The following is a 6,455-nucleotide window of genomic DNA, read 5'->3' on the forward strand; positions in this document are numbered from 1 at the left end:
ATATAAACTGTTGTATGATGAATAAACCTTTGAGTTGGTTTGGGAAGGCAACCTGAAGCAGTCTGTGTTTCCTTGTTCTCCCAAGCTACTCCCGACGTCGTAACTAACCTGCTGAACGGCATACCTGAGTGTTACTTTGAATAATTTTGAATCTTATAGGGTAAAGACAAAACTCTGCTTATAGGTGCCCACGCCTCGGAGGAAAACCCGATCCATGGATGACCCGGGACGGAGATTTCTTTCACATTTTTTAGAGCAGTTCACTAGGGGGCAGCCTAAAGACTTGGAGCATAGTTGTCAGCATTTACCTCCTGAGCAGCGCTATTCCACAGCCAAATATCTTCTTGAAGAACATTTTGGGAACGGAAATAAAATTGTCTCTGCGTATATGGAGAGGATTGTGAGTTGGGCACCTATTAAAAGTGAAGATGTGAAAGGTCTACAGTCATTCTCTCTTTTTCTTCAAGGATGTTCGAATCTAACACAGCAAGTTGTTTATATGAAGGAGTTGGATTTGCCCTCAAATATGAGAATGATTGTTATGAAACTTCCACACAAATTGAGGGAAAAATGGAGAGTTGTTGCCTATGAACTGCAGGAACAAAATGGTCACAGAGCAGTGTTCACTGATCTGGTTGCCTTCATAATAAAACAGGTGAAAGTAGCATAAGATCCAGTGTTTGGCAACATCCAAGACTCACAATCTGGAAGCAGCTTTAAAGTTTCAAGTTCCACCAAGCAAAGAAAAAAGGGAAGTAGTTTTGCCACTAATGTCAGTACGGTTCCAGGAGTCAAAACTCAATCAACTGGAAGCAGAACAAATTCCACTGTTCTGCATAGTTGTTTGTTTTGTTCACACAGCAATCATTTACTAGAGAATTGTAAGCAGTTTAAAGCTAAAATGCATCGAGATAAGCTGACTTTTATCAAGGAAAGGGGAATTTGTTTTGGTTGTTTAAAAGTTGGTCACATAAGCAAAGACTGTAGGAGTCGTTTGAGACACAGCAGCTGAGCAAATGATCATTTCATGCTGAAGACATCCTCAGACAGAATTAAATACATACATAAACACAGCCTGGTGCCAATAACACAGCTAATGACACTGCTGTATCACTGGCTTTACTGATTAAAGACCATATCTGAAGGAAATCTTTGAACACAACAGAAAGTGACCTTTTAAACCTGCGACACTGATGCTGCATTCAAGGACCATTACAAACATTTTAAAGGACTTAAGAACATCAAGAAAATGTGACTTGTTTCTCTGTAATGAAGCTGTTTTAGTGAAGAAAGTTGAAAGGTCACAGAGCGACTGCTGAATCTTCTGCTCTAAACATGAACTCTGAACTTTGTGATGCTTCAGGAGGAAAACTGCTTCAGTTATTCTCTCAGATTAGTTTCATATTTTCTGCATCAGATTTGAGTGAGATCCTGGAATGAAGACAGAAGAAAAGACTGTTCAAAGTTTGATTTATAGTCAAACCTTCCAGTTTATTCACACAATAAAACATCAACACAATATATGAAGTCATTCATTAAAATCACAGTTTTTCCTCATTTGTTTGATGATTTTGACAAAAACAAACACAAACACACACACATGGTCTGCCATACTCATGAAGAGAAATGTCGACATTTTTCAATACAAATATTCCAGAAACATTTAGAGGATAGAGAAGTTTACATTTTCACGTGGAGAAATATTTTAGTAAATCAAAATGATGATGAGCAGTGATAGCCTCCATAAACAGTCACAGGAAAGATCTCCTTTAAAAACTCAGAAACATCAAGAGAACAACTAGAAGATGTGGAGGTACCACCCATAATGTTTGACTGACAGCTGATCTCTGTGCAGAAATGATGGAGAGAAAATAAAATGAAACTAAAATACAGATTTAAACCCACAATATGAAAGACTTCAGTCTATTTGAGCTTAATCAACTCAGCTGTGGCTTCATAATCATAGTAAAGCCAAAGTCCAGCATAGAGCGGCTGAGTGAATGTGGTCTGGACTCTGTGGAGGAGAGTCATGGTTTCAGAGACGCTGTAGAAGGACAAAATACCTGCTCTGTGATCCAGGTACACTCCTACTCTGGAGGAACGAGGACCTGAGACAGGAGTTTCAATGTTGTTGTACCAAAATGTATAACTGTTGTTGTAACACTCTAATGACCAAGATTTGTCATTATGTCCAAGCCAACGTTCATTACTCCATCCTTTTCTGCTGATATTCTTGTATGCGACTGCTACATAAACTCTCCCTCTCCACTCCACCTCCCAGTAACAACGTCCAGTCAGACTCTCTCTACTCAGAACCTGAAACCATACAGTGAATCTGTCTGGATGATCAGAATAAGACTGTTGTTGAATCATTATTGTTGCTTTTCTGTTCCCCTCTGATAATAACAGCTGTTTGTTTGCTGTGTTTGGATCCGGTGTGATTTCACATGAATATTTTAAGAATTCAGCTCTGGTCTTTGGCTCTGGTGGATCTGACAGTAAAACATCCACTTCAGTGACTGTCAGTGAGATGTTTGTCCGTTCCTCTCTCAGAATGTCCTGTAGTTTATCTCTGACCTCTGACACAGCTGCTGTCACATCCTCAAAGTAGCTCAGAGGACGGATATTGATGCTGGATGAGTCTGTAGACTCACTGAGTGCTGACAGTGAGGGGTAGTTGTGTAGAAACTGGATGTGATCCTCTGTGTGTGAGAGCTGCTTCAGCTCAGCATCTTTCCTCTTCAGCTCAGTGATCTCCTGCTCCAGCTTCTCCTCAAGCTCTTTGACTCGACTCACTTCAGTTTCCTGCTGGGATCTGATCTGCTGCTTCACATCAGAGCTTCTTTTCTGGATGAGATGGATCAGCTCAGTGAAGATCTTCTCACTGTGCTCCACTGTTTGATCAGCAGACTGATTGATGGCCTCCACCTCCTGTTGAAGCAGCTTCACATCTTTCTCTCTGTCCTGGATTCTCTGCTGGATGTTTTGTCGACTCACCTCCAGCTCTCTCTGCCTCTCAGTCCTTTCTGCTGCAGCTGAGACTGTGTCGTGGCCTTTATGTTCATCCACAGAGCAGAGATAACAGATACTCTGCTGATCAGATGACGAGAGCAGATCTTCTCCTGGAGCTTCTTGGAGGGCTCCATTAGCTTGTGTTTCTTTAATGGAGCTACTTCATAATGTGGCTGAAGATGTTCCTTACAGTAAGATGCCAGACAGAATAAACAGGACTTGAAGGCTTTCATTTTTCTTCCAGTGCAGACATCACAGGCCACATCTTCAGGTCCAGCATAGCAGTGATCAGCAGGAGCAGCTTGGAGTCCAGTCTTCTTCAGCTCCTCCACTAAATCTGCTAACATGGTGTTTTTCATCAGGACAGGCCTCGCTGTGAAAGTCCTCCGGCACTGAGGGCAGCTGTAGATTTTCTTCTTTTCCTCTTCATCCCAGAAGCTTTTAATACAGTTCATGCAGTAGCTGTGTCCACAGGGAATAGTCACCGGATCCTTTAGTAGATCCAAACAGACTGAACAGCAGAATTTTGTTTGATCCATTTGATTCATGTGCTGTGCCGTTTCACCGTCTCTCAGTGACTGTCAGACAGTTTGACTTTCTCTGAACAGAAACAACCTCTGTGCTCTGAAGGGAAACAGATCTCTGCTCTTGTTCACCTCCTACAGGAAATGAGGCTCACCAGCAACTGCATTTACACCATGTTGTTTAGACCCATCCTGATACAGACACATCTGTGAAGGGAGGCAACAAGTCATAAATGCTTATTTCATCAGTGCCAGGGTTTGTTATGTTTGATTTACAATATGCAGTTAAAACTGTGACCTAGCTAACCTTGTTAACTAGTAACTTAGCCTATATGAAATGGCTTGTGGCGATGATTTAAGTAAGGTAAAACTTTATTGGTATAGTACCTTTTGAGATAAAGCGCTCCACGATAACGCTGGTTACACCCTTGTGCACAGGTGTCAAAACTCCAGCCCTTGAGGTCCTGAAACTTTTACATGTGTCGCTGCTCCAACACACCTCAATAAAATTAGATCAATTAGCAAGAGCCCTGACTGCATACTGAGGTGACAATTCAGCCATTAGATTTATGTTATAGCAGCTCATGAATGAACGTGGCACGATCAAAGCATTTTTATTGTTGAAGTACATTTTTTTCCAAACACTTTCATTTATTTAAAACTAGAAAATGCATTTTCTGAAGAAACTGCAGTGTGAATGCTGATAACTGAACGTTTTGAGTTGAAATAATTGCTGAATGTTAAGTTAAAAATGTTGAGGTTTAGGGGTTCCCACCTCAGCATGTAGTCAAGACTCTTGCTAATGACCTACTCATTTTATTCAGGTGTGTTGCAGCAGGGACACATGTAAAAGTTTCAGGACTTTGACACCCCTGCCCTTGTGGATTAAACAGGATGAATTTGTTACCCTCTTAACTCATCTAAACAAGGCATTTTGTAGAGGGTACAGCAGCCATGGCAGTTTTCCTGAAACAACTAATCTCACGTGTTGACTTTTTCTCAAAATAAGCATGGGAACAACTGTCTACAATAAATCAAACATATGTTTTACTCATTATGTAAGAATTGTTATACAAATGACCAGTGCCAAGTAGGGCTGCCACAAATGATGATTTTGATCGTCGACTAGTCACCGATTATTTTTGCGATTAGTTGACTGATCAGACCATGCATCCATTGGACGCACAGCTTACTGCACTAGCATGACCCATCCTCCAAATCCGGGGAAAAGGACGACGCATTTGTCGGAGTCTTCGAAATGGACAGCCTTCGTCGCGTCGCTGTAACGCAATCGGCCTACAAATGCGGCCTCCGAAGGATGCCGCCCCTGAATTTGGACAGAGCTACGATGCCGGAGACTGCTTCTTCTTCTTTTGCCTTTAACGGCAGCTGGCATCCTTGAACATGCATTGCTGCCATCTTCTGTTTCAGTCCGTTATTACACTCTTAAATCCTACTGCTTATTCCTGTCTTTCAGGATCTTACAAAGCTTCAAACGACGCGTCGACTATTAAATTAGTGGTCTACGATTTTGATAAACGACGTAATAATGACTAGTCGACTAATCTTGGCAGCCCTAATGCCAAGTGTACTGTGGTGTAAAAAAGTCATTAACTGCATGCTTGCTTCACCTACTTAGCTTTAGTATTTTAATTTCCTAACTGTACATCCAAAGCTTTGCTCACTGCAGCTGCGCAGTTATGTTACACCCCTGAAAGCAGAGGGGAAATTACGAGTGATTTTCAAGTGATTCTCTCATGCAGTAGTTTAATGCAATGAAAAATGAACATAAGTAATTCACATTGCGTACTGCTCAATGTCACACAGTGGAAGAAAGAGCTAATTAATAACCCAAAAATAACAATTGAGTGCTTACTATTTGTATCTGAACATGTTTCCGTACAAAATAGATAACAATAGAAACGTTTGTAGCTCCTGCCGTTAGCTTAATGGCCATTGTGCAACTGAGGCTCAAAACCGCGGTCTACCCACTAAAAATCTATAATAAAATGTTTCTGAAGCTCACAAAATAACGAAAGACTACCTATAAAATATCTCAACAACGTACAGAGTATAAAATATCCTGTTTTGACCACCATTACCTTAAAACACGGGGGAAAGAATGACGAGGGTGATTTTGAGATGCTTCTCTTCTGCATTAGTTTTGTAATGAGGAGAGAGCGCGCGAAAGCCCCCTGGTAGAGAAAGAAGCCATTACCAATCGATCCCAGAAAAGACTTACTAGCGGATTACTGATGTACAGATCGTAGTTCTCTTGAATCAAATGACAACCATTAATGCAACATGAAAAATAACCAATTTAAAACAATTTCGCAGTGTATTTACATTGTTTTCATGCTTATGAATTTGTATTAATATCCAACAGACTATTTTCCTTCCTCATCAGCAGTAAACAGCTCGACTCCGTCTGTGCATTTGTGTCCAAATGATCATTTCATGCTGAAGACATCCTCAGACAGAATTAAACACATACATAAACACAGCATGGTGCCAATAACACAGCTAATGACACTGCTGTATCACTGGCTTTAGTGATTAAAGACAATATCTGAAGGAAATCTTTGAACACAACAGAAAGTGACCTTTTAAACACTGAGTGTCATTCTCACCTCAGTTCAGTCTTCAGCGGTTCTGTGGTCACCATGACTGTTTCACTGTACACATCAACTAGTTGTTAAACTGTAATAGACTTCATTTGAAATGATTTGTTGTTAACAAGTGTAAGGAGTAAGGAGATGATTGTCGACTTCAGGAAGACTCCACTCACACACCACTCAGCATCCGTGGTTCCACGGTAGAGACTGTTACCAGCATCACGTTCCTGGGAGTTCACATCTCAGACAACCTCACCTGGACCACCAACACCACCCCCATCACCAAAAAAAGGCCCAGCATCGC

The 6,455-nt window shown here is 41.1% G+C and overlaps 1 pseudogene; it reads right to left on the reverse strand.

The window, feature by feature from the left end:
- Positions 1-1,797: 1,797 nt before the first annotated feature.
- LOC120720734 lies at positions 1,798-3,551 on the reverse strand (annotated as a pseudogene).
- Between the last annotated feature and the right edge of the window lie 2,904 nt (positions 3,552-6,455).

This window comes from Simochromis diagramma, unplaced genomic scaffold (assembly GCF_900408965.1).
Source record: "Simochromis diagramma unplaced genomic scaffold, fSimDia1.1 OVJJ01000591.1, whole genome shotgun sequence".
Lineage (NCBI taxonomy): Eukaryota > Metazoa > Chordata > Actinopteri > Cichliformes > Cichlidae > Simochromis > Simochromis diagramma.